General features: G+C 42.1%; 1 pseudogene; it reads right to left on the bottom strand.

Moving 5' to 3' along the window:
- Positions 1-15054: 15054 nt before the first annotated feature.
- On the bottom strand, positions 15055-16046 carry C1h2orf78-ps1 (similar to human chromosome 2 open reading frame 78, pseudogene 1; annotated as a pseudogene).
- Positions 16047-16769: the final 723 nt, after the last annotated feature.

Genomic DNA, 16769 nt, shown 5'->3' with positions numbered 1-16769 from the left:
GTGGCATTGATGGTCCCAGCTCATTTAAATCTATTTTTTTCACTCTGAAAACAAGCTCTCCCTGTGTCACCCCCAACACCTGCTATGTAGTTAAGCTGAGCTTGAAAACGTAATATTCCGCCTGAGCTTCTGGAGGATTAGAATTTGCAGCCTTTCTTACTGCATCCAACCCAGAAAGCATTCTTGAGACTGGGAGCATTAGTTCTGTCATGATAAAAGACAAAAAGTGATCCTATGACTATTGATCTGGGATACAAAGGTCCAGCCAGTCCTTTGCTCTAACCCAGTTGTTAGAGTCTCTTAATGAACACTTTTAAAATATCTAGCTTAGCTTTGAATATCTGCCAGTGGTCCCTGTGATTCTCAGATTACAGTAGGATAGTGGGTTCCTTAGAGCAATAGTGACACCTGAGTTGCCTGCTTGCTAAAATCATTGCTTTTTAACAAGGAGGCAGGCTTACTTTGTCATCCCCAGAAAACAGTGTATGAAGAGAGAGATACCTATTAGAATTTTTGTGATTCTTGTTTATGAGCTAAGTATTTGGAACAATATTTGACAGCTATACACTGACCAAATGAAGTATGCACTGATCTATTTGATAAATTAAATTTATCATGAGGATGATAGTGTGCACACCTACAATCCAAGACTCCTGAGGCTGGGACAGGATGACAATTTGAGGTCCTCTTAGCATATACATCAAGACCCTGTCTGAAAAAGCAGACAAATGAAAGGTTTCAAATTTCTGATTCCTAGGCATATCTTAGGAGAGTCACCTAGCAAAGGGGTCCTCAGAATTTATATATTTTTTAAATTTATTTTTATGTTACGTTCTTTGGTGTTTTGGCTGCATGTATATTTTTTATTTCCAGAAATACACTCAAGTCTATAATCAATTAAATGGTGAGCCAGTTGGACCCTATCCGTCATCTGTTATATAAAAACCACAATTCAGTTATTAAGATAAGATAAATAGCTCACATTTGGAAGCCTTTGAACTGGTGTTACACAAGTGTGAAATGCCACGTGGGTTCTGGGAAATAGATCCTGGGTCATCTGGAAGAGTAACCAGCATTCTTGCATTCTTAAACTCAATGTCATTCAGCGTGTGTGTGTGTGTGTGTGTGTGTGTGTGTGTGTGTGTGTGTGAGAGAGAGAGAGAGAGAGAGAGAGAGAGAGAGAGAAATGTGTGTGAGTGCACATGTGTGTGTATCCATAGAGATCAGAAGGGAACTCTGGTGGTTTGGTACCACCCAATGCAGATGCTGGAACCCTCTGGAAAAGCCACAAGTGCACTTGATACCTGAACCATCTCCTGAGCCCCCAGAATCTCTATTTTAATTAAGTAGTTGATTGATTAATTTATTTATTTATTCTCACTTTACATCCTGGTCACAGCCCCCCTTTCTCCTCTCCTCCCAGTCCCACCCTCACAAATTCCTCCCCTCATAACCTCCTCTTCTCCTTAAATAAGGCAAAGCCACCCTTGGGTATCAGCCTGCTCTTTAAAATCAGGTCCAAGCATGACTAAATGCATCCTCTTCCACTGCATCTGCAGCTGGATGAAACCTCCCAGGAGACAGTTATGTTAATCTCCTGTGTGGAACCATAGCAGAGTATCATTAATAGTGTCAGGTATATAAGATGTCAAGAAATTAGATGCCATCAAACCAAATAATCCAATGGGGTTCAGAACTAATCCAAATCTGTATTATTAATGAATATTCTCAGGTGAGGTGTTCATATATAGTATATATAGTGGGGTCCCCTTATAGGTTAGTTAGAATTTTTAGGGTGGTAATAGAAATGTTAGTAAATGAAACCAAATCTAAGCAGAGAATATAATGCAGATATATTGAAAGCTTTTACAAATGGGTAGGGAAGTAATTTTGTTTTGCTTATTTAAAATTTTTTTCCTCCTTATAGCAATCCATAGTAAACTGCACATCATGGAAATGCATGCACTTTTCCGTGAGTGAATCTGTAAAAGTTCTGTGAGAATTTGAAGTTCAATGACACAGTGGTGACTCCACCTACCTTTACCAATTTAACTATGGACCATTTGAAGTAGGACTGGTGAGATGGTACAGCAGGTCAAGGTGTGTGCCACCAAAATTTGACCTCCTGAATTCCATCAGCAAATTCCACTGTGACAAAGAACTAACTTCAGAATGTTGATACCTGACCTCTCCACTCGTGCTGTGCCATGGATGTGCCAGCATTCACGCACACATACCTACTCCAGTCAGTACCAGTATGCTTCTTGAGCTGACATGTTGATACATTTGTGCAGGTTCCTTTTGCTGCCTTCAGACCTTCAGACTGTCATAGCTAAGACTGAAGAACATTTTCACACAGAAACTGAAGAAAAATCTTCAGTTATTAAACACACGAGTATCTAAAAATGAAGACATGACTTGGACTAGTTACTTTCTTTTCTCAATTTTATAGTGATTATGTGAGACTGTAGGCACCTGTGTGTCACAGCACATGTGTGAAGGACTAAGGACAGCTGTTGAAGTCGATTCTCTCTTGAGTATGTGTGCCCCTGACTTTGAGCTTTTGTCATCAGGCCTGGCAGCAAGCATGTTTACATGCTGTTTTAGTTAGGGTGTCTATGCTGTGATGAAGCACCATGACCTAAAGCAACCTAGGAGAACAGTATTATTCTTAAATATCTTGAGTCACAGTCCATCGAGGGAAGCCAAGGCAGGGACTCAAACTGGGAAAGAATTTGGAGGTAGTAGCAAATACAGAGCCCATTGCTTTTTCCTCCTCTTTTCTTTTTAAAATTTTATTTATATATTTTATGTGTATGAGTGCTCTTTCCTTAACCCAGAAGAAGGACTCAGATCCCATTACAGATGGTTGTAAGTCACCATGGGGTTACTGGGATCTGAACTCAGGACCTCTGGAAGAACAGTCTGTGCTCTTAACCACTGAGCCATCTCTCCAGCCACCCTCAGCCTGTTTTCTTATAGAACCCAAGACCACCAGCCTAGGGCTGGCACCTCCTATAATGTATTAGGCCCTCCTCATCAATCAATAATTAAGAAAATAGCCTTTGGGTAGTGGCTTAGTCCCTGGGCTCCAACCGCATAGGTAGCAATGAATAGCCTAGTAAGAGCAACAATGGAAGGGGAAGCCCTTGTTCCTGCCAAGACTGAACTCCCAGTGAAGGTGATTGTTGGGGGGAGGGCAGTAATGGGGGGAGGATGGGGAGGGGAACACCTATAGAGAAGGGGAGGGGGAAAGGTTAGGGGGATGTTGGCCCGGAAACCAGGAAAGGGAATAACAATCGAAATGTATATAAGAAATACTCAAATTAATAAAGATGGAGGAAAAAAAGAAAAAGAAAATAGCCTGCAGGTTTGCCTTCATCCTGATCTCCTGGAGGCATTCTCTCACTTGAGACTTCCTGACCTCAGAAGACTTTAGCTTGTTTCAAGTGACACAAAACTAGCCAGATAGCCCATTGAAACATCATGCCAGGTCCTTAGCTTTTTTCCTGGTCCTGTGACACAACACCTGACAGAAAAAAAATATGGAGAAGAGGTTTATTTTGGCTCAGGTCAGAGATCTGCAGTGCAGCACAGCGGAGCAGGCATAGTGGCATAGCTCAGGTGGTGGCAGTGTGGTATGTGAAAGTGACTGCTCGTGTCATGACTGACCAGAAAAGACAGAATAGCCAGAACCAGATCTGAAGCCGTAAAGACCACTCCTCATTATTGACTTCTATCAGGAAAGCTAGTCTTCGAAAAGTTTACACAGCCTTCCCAAATAGCACCACCAACTAGAGAACAAGTGCTTTGTACACGAGCCTCTAAGGAACACTGTCGATTCAAACCATGAGTTGCAGTCGTGACTAAAATCCATTCATCCGATGTCCCCTGGTGACAGTGGGAATTACTTTCTGTAGCCCTCTTCCTTCACTTTTGTGTAAGAAAAAAAATTCTACTGGATTCCTTGTCACTGCAAAAAAAGAAAAAATTGGGGGTTTGAAAGACATTATCTCCAAGAATGCAGTAATAACCAGGATGCCTTGTTACTTATCAGAATCGGAATCTACTAAGTTTCATCACTCTATTATTTCATCCACTGTATGAAACATGGACATACATGTGCAATCATGTGCTTCAGCCCTCCCAGTGAGATTACAGGTCATCACCATCATAGCCCATTCTGTTTCTTTTAAATGGTTGTATGTATGTGAGAGAGACAGGCCTTTTTGTGCTTTTACACAAGAAAGCCTTGTGTGTAACAGCTTGAGAACAATAGTGGGTGATTTTTTTTAAAAGATAGATTTATTTATTTATGTATTTATGTATTTATGTATGTATGTATGTATTTATTTATTTATTTATTTATTTATTTATTTGTATGTATGTATGTGGGTACACTGCTGCTGTCTTCAGACACACCGGAAGAGGGCATCAGAGCCCGTCACAGATGGTTGTGAGTCACCATGTAGTTTCTGGGATTTGAACTCAGGACCTCTGGAAGAGCGGTCAGCGCTCTAACCATTGAGCCGTCTCTCTAGGGCGTGAATTTTTTTTTAATCCAAAATAATTAGGACCAGAAGTGTCTCACAATTTGGCATTTCCTGTACTTGGGTATTATTGGCATGGGTTTTGCTCACAGGACAATCTTTATCTGAAAAGTTGAAGGTGGGAAATAAGCTGAAATCTGAAGGTTCTTCAAGACACTTTAGATTCTGAGATGTTCTGGATCCTAGATTAGGGATTCTCCTGTGCTTGCTTCATAGGCTGACTTGGAATATTCTAGAAGGCAGTACTGCTTGACAGATGAGAGCCAGCTATATCGATGCCTACAACAGTACGAGGCGCAAGATTCGGGACTTTCTGGACCTGCTCTACACGTCATGCAATACTGGCCTGAGTAGAGTGGACTGGCAAGTGGAGCTGGAGGTTTTGGAGAAAGGAGAACATGGACACTGTGGTACCAGCATTCTCTGGGTTAGTTGGCTATTTATTGTGTTTGCGTGTATGCATGTGTGTGTTCACCTTACCCTGTATGTGGAGGACAGAGGACAGCTTACAGTAGTTACTTTGTTCCTTCTATTATGTGAGTTTAGAATATTGAACACAAGTCATCAGGCCTGGTAGCCAGCTCCTTGACTCACTGATCCAGTTTGATGGCCCCATTCTTCTACTTTAATAGTGTTTCCCGAAGCCACAAGAAAATCAGGAGACTAACACCAGACCTTACTTATCTCTATATATTTGATTATGTCACACAATGCTGAGGTTAGAACCGAGGTTTACCACTTGTGAGGCAACAGCTCTACTCTTAAGTTCTTCCAAAGTTCAATGTTGGTCATTTCTGCTGGGCAAACCCTTTCCCATATTGAATAAGTAGACACATAGGCAATAGAAATTACAGGTCTGATTAAATTCATCCCCCTGCTCGAGAGGTGGCACTGTAATATTTGGAGTATCCATAGAGGCTATGACCCATGTGACACATAGCCCAACGTCGACTTTTCAAGTGCAGTTCCCTAGTCTTTCAACCCATGAAAGTCACTCTTGAAGGCTATCTTGACCCCATGTTGTATATAATAGAGCTTCAGGGCATTTTCTTTTCCAGAGCAAGGTCTCACTCTAGCTCCGACTGTTCTGAAAGTAATTATGTAGATAAGACTTGCCTCATACTCAAGAGATCCACATGCCTTCTCTTAAGTGCTATGATTAAAGATGTGAACCACTATACCAGGTTTTCAGTAGGTTCTTTAAGTTAGCTGAAGTGTCTTGGTATGAGCTGACCCCATTGAGTAAAGCATAGTCATTTTATATGTGTATGTATGTGTATTCATGTGTTTCACATGAATTTGATTGTGTTTAGATCAGGAGGTATTCCCTAGACACCGGAGGGGTTTCCAGGGCCCTCCCTGTAGGTTGCACAGGCACACACTCAGTTCACACTTGCACTCCTCAGTCTGACAAATTCGGTATCAGACAAGTTGCTGCTGGCTGAGGGCCTCAGATTTCCCTGTGCAGCTTCCAAGCTGGTTTATAATATTGGGAAGTGAGAGAGAAAGGAGTGAAAGCAAAGAGTAAAGTTTGGCTGTTTTTCTTGTGTCCTAACCCATGGCCAGATGGAAGACTCCTACCTCCCATTTAAGCCACCATGGACGTGGAGCTACGTAAGCCTAGTTCTGTAAAGAGGAGAGCCCTTCAGCACAGCTGCTCACAATAGTTTAAAAGGCATGTGCTTTCTGAGGGGTGGAACTACCTTTAGATTCTCCTGCCTCATATGTCCTTTCATATGCAACATGCAGCTTATAAAAACAGTATAGAAGAACAAATGCAAAAGCAATAGAGGGAAAATATGCAGAAGCAAGAAACTTCAGGTGAGACGAAGAGAGAGCAGACCCATTAGACACGGACACTGCATGTGAGACCAGGAGAGGGCAGAGCTGTGGATGTCCCAGGTGCCTAAACTGGAAGAAAGCGATTAGATACTATGGCAAACACATAAAATAGCTTAGAGGAAAAGATGGACTCAGTAAACGAATAAGTGATACACAAAATGCTGAAGACTGTTTATTGTTCTCAGTTATGGTGGCTGAGTGTGTAAAGTTAACACAATAATTAGCAAGCATAAATCCACCCTCAAGATCACACACTAGCAGCTTACGTGTGTTCATCAAGTGTTCTGCAACTGTGCTGAATTCCTACCCTTCTTTTTGTGTTTTATTTTGAGCCTAGGGTAGTTTGCCCAAGATAGCCTTGAAGTTGTGATCTCCCTACCTCAGTTTCTCAAGGATGTGAGATAACAGGTTTGCACAACCAGGCACATCAACAATTATCTTCTGCCTGCTCTGAGATCTTTCCCTGGAGATCTTGGACATGGAAAGTTGCCAACTTGGAAAAATACTACAATCACCGCAGCAGGGCACTTCAGAATGATACTTCAGTTGACCACTAGATGGCAGTGGAGCGTCATGAATAAAACAGGGCTGGTACCTTCCTGAGTCAGGCAGTGATTCCCCCCCATGCCTGTTTAAAAATGAGGTTTACCCAGTACTTTTAAGGATCACAGCTGGTCCTTGCGAGTAGGATCTGGGGACATTCAGGATCAGCGTTAATTTTTCTGTTAACATTGTAGCTGGATTGTGGTTTAATGCCTCAACAGAGATAGGTAGCTTCAAGGAGACAGATTAAAGGAGACAGGAGAAGAGGCTTGGTTGCAGATGACATTAATGTGTTGATGGATGCTCAGAGGAGTGGAAGGGCAAGAGTCCATCCAGCCTAGAGGACAAGATTCAAAGGAAATTAGCAGTGAATCCAAAATAGGACTACTCCAACGAATGCAAGGGGGTTGACTTGTCACTCTGACTTTATCTTGTTCTGTTTATTGTTTTTTGGGAGATTTTGTTTATTTGCTTGTTTGTTTTTATTTTTTGAAGGTAACATTTCTCCCTTTCTATGAAAGAATTTTCTATTCAGTGACTTTGCTATTGCCATGGAGAGACACTCATGTCTGCAGAGTGTTTCTGCATTGAACAGTATGTATGTTCACCACTGAGCTCTACGTGTGACCATGAGTTCATGAATTTAAAACACAAGTGTCATTTTCCTGTAATAGACAGAGAGATCAGACAGTGGGAGCTGAAGTCACTTAGGGAGATTGTTACAAATTGAGATGAATAATCTATTTTGGCACTTAATATCTGTACGATGACATTTCTTGGTGCCATCTAGGCTGGGATTAGAATTTGCCCTCATCACCATGGGAGACAAGTTTATATGACAGAGGATTAAGGCAGGGGGGATGTCAGGCCCCACAGTGCTGATGCGGGGGTTTTGTTCATACAGCAATGACAGGAACTGGCTCATGCTCAGGTAGCTTCCTAAGCAGTGCACTTCCAGGGAGCATCACACAATACCAGATTCCCTGTCATTCTCAATGTAGTGAAAAGCAAACTAATGTTCCAAGGAGTTGTAGGACACAACATGCTGACATCATAGAAGAGAATCCTTCCATCAGAAAGAGTTACCAGGCTTTCTCCAGGGTCATATTCTGAAAAGCAAAGTACCTGGAGAGGGTAACTTAATCCTGCCATGTCACAAGGCAAATCTGTAGCCCATGTCACTGAAATATTCGGAATCTGAAGGGGAACAAGGGATTCTGTAAAGATCAAAAATTGGTTGAATAGGTTGAATATCATACTAACTTCATACACTGGTTCTATTTTCCCCCTCCTAACTATACATGAGTTACAATTCCCTCTGACTAGTAAAGAGCGCCTGGAAGCTTTACTTGGGTGTAGGTAGGGACAAGTGGTTCATTTCCTTTCGTATTGGCAATGGTGCAAATGGACTGGACCCTTCCAACCAAGAGTGTCCATAAAGGGCTGCAGGAAAGCAGTTTGTGAGGGGTCACAGTGCAGGGAGCTCACCCCTGCTTACAACTTTACAGAAATGGCTTCTTTCATTTGCCAGGGTGAGGCAAGTCTCCTGAGTTCTGTCTGTTCTTCATTGAGTTCTCTGTCCCAAACACTGTACTTTTTAGAGTGTTTCCCTCCCTTTCCTGCTAATGGGAAGAGAGTTCCTCTAGAGTCATAGAGCACAGGAGAATCTCTCACTGTTCTTGCAAGGTGGTTTACTGTTATTGCTGAATGTCAAGCAGAGAGCAACAAGGGATATGAGAGCTGCACAAAAATTCATTTTGATGGTCAGAGAGGCCATTCTTCTCTTTAATTAGTTGGTGAGTACCACTGAGTAGAAAAAGTTATGCCTGTTGACCATATTCTTGGATGGCAATGAGTGATGTTAATTGTTAGTTCATGAGTTCTGCTCTGGGCACAATTAGGAAAAGGTAAAGCTGTGTTGTGGATCACAGTGGATCTAAGACAGACACTTCTTTAATAGGTGTCCAGGAAATTTTTTTGACCTATTTAGTTGGCAGATACTGAGATGGGCACTGATCCCTGGTAGCTCATTCCTAAAAATACCGATGTGTAAAATCACTGCCCTGCCGAGGACCAGCCTCAGTCATTTTGGGGGTATCAAGCATAGGATGGTTGGATCAGTGCAGCATCAGTGTCTCAGGCAAGGATGCAGATGAAATTGACAGCTGTGCTTGGAGACAGCTCTCACTGAAACTGAGTTCACCTCAGTCTAATATTGATTACACACTTCCTTGTTATAAAATAACACACACTTTTAATTATTTTCCTCAAACTCATAATTTTTCCTGAAAAAAAAAGACATGTAACTATGTCACCAGAAAGCACAGTGCATTCATAAAGTAACGTAATCATCATGAGTTGGCTAAGGTTTCACAGAGAACAGTTAATGTAGTCATCCTCCACATCCAGAACCCCTTTTCCCAATATACCTGAGTTGACTACTTGAATGGCCAGGACCAAATCAGTTTGTTCTTAATTAACACCAGAGCCATTTCCTTCTCTAGTAATACCCTCAATCCCTTTCCCAGAAAATTCTACAAGAGTTTTATTTGAGGTCAAATATGGTACAGGAAAAGGCAAAACAGAGAAGTATCCAAGAAAGAGCAACGCCATCATATACTCACCAGAGATGTATTATTCAGGTTGACGGTGCTCCAGCAGCTGAAACTGAAATGCACTCACATTTGCAGCCATGGCCCACCTGACATTCTCCACTGACACAAGAATGCCTATTTATGCTCTCTGGGCTTCAGTGACAAGGAAATGACAGAGCAGAGCTGACAGCAGCCTCTGTCCCTTCTGTTTCAGATGGAAACCACCTCCTCCCAACACCCAATGTGCCCTTTCTTTCTCAAGCCCTACATTTTGTCATCATTGTGAGAAAACTTTAAGTTGAGAGATGACAAATGAATTGAAATATCAAGTATGCAAAGTCAGAAATAGTTTAACACCAAAAGTTGCAGCAACAGGGTTCTGGTATAAGTGCTGACCAATTGTGGCGCTCTTCTCTCTCTCTCTCTCTCTCTCTCTCTCTCTCTCTCTCTCTGTGTGTGTGTGTGTGTGTGTGTGTGTGTGTGTGTATGTGTGTATTGGTCTAAGAGAGACTTGGGGAACTGTCACTCACTTTCATGAGAAATACTTATGAGCTGAAGGGATATGTAGAATGTTTTGACAGCTGTTTTGGAAGTGGATGGGAAGGCTGAATGACCAGGTTCAATGATGTGGTCTTAAATGGCCCTCTAAGGCCCATGTCTTAAAGACTTGGTTGGGAGGGCACTACTGGGGAGTAAGGGCTTATGAGGTGAGTAGTGATTTCTGTCTCTGCCACTCAAAACACCAGCCATAAACCCAAAGTGCACAGTCACCTGACGTGGAATGAGAAACAGCCAGTGAAATGGCTGGCCACAGAATGGAAGAAAGTCTATATGCCATTACATCTGACAGAAAGGATTAAATATCTAGAGTGGAAGGAACTGAAAAATTAACAAACAATAACCTAATTAGTAACTGGGCTCACAAATTAAAAGCTTGTTTAAGAAAGATGATATTCACCTGGCCAAAATAAAATGAAAAGCATGTTCAACCTCACTGCTCATCAAAGAAATACAAATAAAGGCTAAATGGAGATTAATTTTACCCAATTCAGAATGGTACTACTTAAGTCAAGACATGACAAACCTGTCAAGAAAACAGACTGAAGAAAAACCTGCATCACTGCTGAGGATATAAGCTTTTACAGGGTGCATAGTAGTTCAAACAGATCCCCAGACATTCACACACCGGGTGCCATGCTGGGCCCCATGTTGATCTAGAACCCAGCATCTAGACCCCGACACCTGCAAATGTTAACAGAGACCTAATCCATCAAACATCCAGTCCCCAGTTCCAGGAGCCAGGAAAGTACCTGAATATTCCAGCCCTGCCTTTTGGCTTCTATAGCTCTGCTTCCTGATAACTGTTTCGGCTGACTGTTAAGTGTCTCAACCCAGGATATAGCTTTGTATTTAAAAGTCCAAAAACAGTGAGACTCAGGGCTGCATGATTTGCACAAGTTCCTCATGCAGTGGCTGGTCAGTAGTATATAGTTTACACAAGTAAAAGATCTGTACAATAAGAACTTCAAGACACTGAGGAAAGAAATTGAAGAAGAACTCAGAAGATGGAAAGATCTCCCATGCTCATGGATTGGCAGGATTAATATAGTAAAAATGGCCATTTTACCAAAAGCAATCTACAGATTCAATGCAATCCCCATCAAAATACCAATCCAATTCTTCAAAGAGTTAGACAGAACAATTTGCAAATTCATCTGGAATAACAAAAAACCCAGGATAGCTAAAGCTATCCTCAACAATAAAAGGACTTCAGGGGGAATCACTATCCCTGAACTCAAGCAGTATTACAGAGCAATAGTGATAAAAACTGCATGGTATTGGTACAGAGACAGACAGACCAATGGAACAGAATTGAAGACCCAGAAATGAACCCACACACCTATGGTCACTTGATTTTTGACAAAGGAGCCAAAACCATCCAATGGAAAAAGGATAGCATTTTCAGCAAATGGTGCTGTTTCAAATGGAGGTCAACATGTAGAAGAATGCAGATCAATCCATGCTTATCACCCTGTACAAAGCTTAAGTCCAAGTGGATCAAGGACCTCCACATCAAACCAGACACACTCAAACTAATAGAAGAAAAACTAGGGAAGCATCTGGAACACATGGGCACTGGAAAAAATTTCCTGAACAAAACACCAATGGCTTACGCTCTAAGATCAAGAATCGACAAATGGGATCTCATAAAACTGCAAAGCTTCTGTAAGACAAAGGACACTGTGGTTAGGACAAAACGGCAACCAACAGATTGGGAAAAGATCTTTACCAATCCTACAACAGATAGAGGCCTTATATCCAAAATATACAAAGAACTCAAGAAGTTAGACCGCAGGGAAACAAATAACCATATTAAAAAATGGGGTTCAGAGCTAAACAAAGAATTCACAGCTGAGGAATGCCGAATGGCTGACAAACACCTAAAGAAATGTTCAACATCTTTAGTCATAAGGGAAATGCAAATCAAAACAACCCTGAGATTTCACCTCACACCAGTGAGAATGGCTAAGATCAAAAACTCAGGGGACAGCAGATGCTGGCGAGGATGCGGAGAAAGAGGAACACTCCTCCATTGTTGGTGGGATTGCAGACTGGTACAACCATTCTGGAAATCAGTCTGGAGGTTCCTCAGAAAATTGGACATTGAACTGCCTCAGGATCCAGCTATACCTCTCTTGGGCATATACCCACAACGTGCCCCAACATATAAAAAAGACACGTGCTCCACTATGTTCATTGCAGCCTTATTTATAATAGCCAGAAGCTGGAAAGAACCCAGATACCCTTCAACAGAGGAATGGATACAGAAAATGTGGTACATCTACACAATGGAATATTACCCAGCTATTAAAAACAATGACTTTATGAAATTGGTAGGCAAATGGTTGGAACTGGAAAATATCATCCTGAGTGAGGTAACCCAATGACAGAAAAACACACATGGTATGCACTCATTGATAAGTGGCTATTAGCCCAAATGCTTGAATTACCCTAGATGTCTAGAACAAAAGAAACTCAAGACGGATGATCAAAATGTGAATGCTTCACTCCTTCTCTAAAAGGGGAAAAAGAATACCCTTGGCAGGGAAGGGAGAGGCAAAGATTAAAACAGAGACTGAAGGAACACCCGTTCAGAGCCTGCCCCACATGTGGCCCATACATATACAGCCACCCAATTAGACAAGATGGATGAAGCAAAGAAGTGCAGACTGACAGGAGCCGGATGTAGATCGCTCCTGAGAGACACAGCCAGAATACAGCAAATACAGAGGCGAATGCCAGCAGCAAACCACTGAACTGAGAATAGGACCCCCGTTAAAGGAATCAGAGAAAGAACTGGAAGAGCTTGAAGGGGCTCGAGACCCCATATGTACAACAATGCCAAGCAACCAGAGCTTCCAGGGACTAAGCCACTACCTAAAGACTATACATGGACTGACCCTGGACTCTGACCTCATAGGTAGCAATGAATATCCTAGTAAGAGCACCAGTGGAAGGGGAAGCCCTGGGTCCTGCTAAGACTGAACCCCCAGTGAACTAGACTGTGGGGGGGAGGGCGGCAATGGGCGGAGGGTTGGGAGGGGAACACCCATAAGGAAGGGGAGGGGGGAGGGGGGATGTTTGCCCGGAAACCGGGAAAGGGAATAACACTCGAAATGTATATAAGAAATACTCAAGTTAATAAAAAAAAAAAAGAAAAAAAACTGAAAAAAAAAGTCAATGTGTTTTTCTTCCTAGAATTACCACACAGTAGAATCACAATGAAGGTTCGTCAAACAATTAAAAAGGAATCCACCATATTATATTATGTAATACACTCCTGGGTATTTACAAAAAGAATTTCAATTCACTATATTAGAGACATATTTGCCTGTTAATGTTGATCGTAGCACACTTGTACTTGGCTCTCACATTGCATAAACAGAATCTATTCAGGGTTCTCTAGAGTAAGAGATTGACAGAATGAATTTATCTATCAATCTATCCATCTGTCTATCTGTCTATCTATCTATCTATCTATCTATCTATCTATCTATCTATCTATCTATCTATCTATCTATCTATCTATTGAAAGGAGGATGATTAAACTGGATTACAGGCTGTGGCTTAGGTCATTCAACAAAGGCTGTCTACCAGCAGACATTCCAGAGTGTAGAAGTTGTTCAGTCCATGAGTCTGTCTCAGCTGGTCTCCAGTATACTCTGTTTCCAGTCCCAAGGAAATGGTCTCTAATGCCAGTGAAGGAATGCACTTGCCAGCGAGATCAAGCGAAAGCAAGCAAAGTGCACACTCGTTATATAGGCTGCCCCCAGATGATTTAGCCCAAAATAAAGGCAGACCTTCGTTGTCTATTTCTACTTCAAATGTTTTAATACATTTTAATTAAAAAAACACCTTACAGGTGTATCCAATAAATTAGGTTTTACTTAATTCCAGATATAACCTTGTTGACACCAAAAATGGCCATTGTAACAGTTCATGGCAGCTACATTAAGGAAGTAGCCTGGGTGTCAACAATGAGAAGGGGATAAGAAAAATGAGATGTGTACAATGGGAAATTCTTTTTTTCCTAAAAATAAAATTATGTTGTTTACAGGAAACAATTCAGTGTAAATTATCATATGAATTAGCCTGGTTCAGTTAACTATATTTTCCTTATTAAGTGGGTCCTAGATTAAACCTGCAAAGTGAAATCCTGAATGTATGTACTTTGTGAACTGGAACAGAAATCTTTGTAGCAGAAAAATGATGAATAATGGTCAGAGGTGAGAAATATTAAGATCTATGAAAATGAAGGGAAAGTGTGCTCAATATTCAGTATGCACTTTAAGATATACCATGTCCAAAGAATGAAAAACTTAAGGAGAATCATTTTAATACAACTGTAGCATATTCTCAATTGATTTAACATTAAGTATATTTCCTAAGTTCTATTTCGTATACAATAGGATAAAAATTAAATTACCAATGTTAATAGAAACATCAGAATATAATTTTATTAGCCACCAATAAATGACCAACTTAATACTTTTTAGGCAATTTACTAACTATTCAATTATATGTGGATATATTTTGTCTATCATTCTATAAATACTCTTCTATATTCCTACACTTGTACATATATATAATATATATATAGTTTTGTGTTTGTATACATTTGTATACATCAGTGACTATGTTTTCCTTGTCCATATTGACAGCATTTTCTTACAAAGACCTGGCCAGCTCTTAAAAGTTGCAATTTCCCAGAAGAGGTGTACTTGGCAGCATTCGCTTGTTCCTGTTGAGCTGCCCTCTTCATGGCATCCCTCTGGCCCCTGCTCTTTTGTGATGGGCTGTGAGACGACTGGTCCCAAAATGTCAACTTTCCCCCATAGAATGGGTTAGTGGCTGAGGTCTTGCAGCAGATTATTAAGTTTGAGGTTTGGGAGGCGATAGTATCTTGTTCCTGGCAGCAGAAACAAGCTCTCTGGAATGAAGTGTGGGTTAATGCTATATAGGATGCCTCTCCCAGAGCAGCTGACCACAGCACAACACTAGACTGGATGGGGTCCTGTGGTACTAGAGAAAGTTGTCAGAGCTGGATTGGCAGAGATATCAAAGATGTGCTAACAGGAAATGATTGGGCTGGCCTTAGTGTGCTAGGGTGAGCTGAATGAGAATGAGGCCTTACAGATTAAGGTTCAGTGGACTGGCATGAAGCCAGGGAGAGGGCTTTCTAGAAACAGGTCTTGCTCAAGGCTTTTCGAGGGTTGGGAAATGCAAAGGTACTAAACTGACCTTCCCAGGTTGGAGCAGGTCATGCTAGGACAAAGATATTCACTACTTTTGAGCACTGCTCTCTGCTGTTTAAGCCTTACTTGGGGTTTTGTCAGGGCCCTGACCCTCATGTGGCATATCCAGCAGTGCTGGACCAGGTGCTGGACCTGGCCCAGAATCTTTGTGACTAGTGAAGGTTCATAGACCCCTGAAAGAGGAAATGCCAGTTTTCTTCTCACTCTTCTTCCCCACTGGGTAAAAGACCTGCACAGACTTCAGCATGTGCATGCCAAGGTGGTCTCGGGGCTTCTTGAAGCTGTTGTGGCTGAGCTTAGGTGGATCCCTTTTCCTCTTGGTCATAGGAATGGTGGAGTTCTCTTCTGTTTTGACTCTGTTCCTTGACTGCTTGCACTCTTCTGCTCTCTTGGAGTTGTTCTGTGGCCCACTTGGTCTTTCTTGCCCCTGTACTCTAGCTCTGCTGTGCCTTCTGGAGGTTTCTTTGAGAGCTTTACCCTCCAGGTACATTGTGATGTTGGCAGTAGCTGGCTCACTTGCTCCAGCACCTCCTACAGCTCCCTCTCCACCGACCGGGACCTGGTGCTGGATTCTAGCCTGAAGACCTCCATCAAGCAGCTTGGTGGCTTTAAGGTCATTCATTCTTCCTCACCTGGCCAGAGGGGCAACTGAGGACTCTTCAGTTTTCATGGGCTTGGGCATGGTCTATTTCTGAGCGCATGTTGAAGAGTCGTAAGATCCCATCTTGTTCTTTATGTCCCCTACCTCTCCCAGACACGGACTTCTACCTTAGACTCCCAGTATCAGTGAGGCGAAGAACCTGCAGCATGTGACAGTGTGCTGAGGGGAGAAATGATGGGACTTGGTTTTCTTTAGTGCCTTCATAAGCATCCCAAGGCATTGGCAGCCCAGATTTCACCTCATGCATGTTTCCATTCTCTTTATTCCAGTTCTGGAGCTGGAGGCAAGGCCAGGACTTCTGAAGGCCTGTGGATGGGGACTGTTAATAGTATGTGCCCATTGACAGGTTGTGTCTTCATCTGGTACACCTGGGAGGAGATGTTGGCGAGTTCTGAACTCTGCAGCAGACAGGAGTATCTGGCCTGAAGGTGGCAATTACTGGGATGCCTCCATTTTCACATCTCAGAAAAAGTCAATGAAGAAGTCAGTGCCTGGTCAGTGAGATGCTTCCCTGCCCCACTTCTTATAGCACCACAACAGTCAGCCCCTATAGCATTGGGAGGGCATTCCCATGAGCTGTGCTTGAGCAGCACAGTAGCACCTCTGTTGGCAGACAGGTGGTGGCTGCTCTGTTTTTGGTGGCCACGCCATGCAATGTTTTCTCAGATACTTTTGTGTTCTTTTGTGTTTGTGTAGTGTGGGGAGCATAGCCTTCATGGTTAGGTTACAGAATTTTCTCGATATCTGCTTTTCACTTGCCTTC

The sequence above is a fragment of the Rattus norvegicus genome, chromosome 1 (assembly GCF_036323735.1).
Source record: "Rattus norvegicus strain BN/NHsdMcwi chromosome 1, GRCr8, whole genome shotgun sequence".
NCBI classification, from domain to species: Eukaryota; Metazoa; Chordata; class Mammalia; order Rodentia; family Muridae; genus Rattus; species Rattus norvegicus.
The sequence above is the reverse complement of the archived record's forward strand: the minus strand, read 5'-3'. Positions and strand labels throughout refer to the sequence as shown.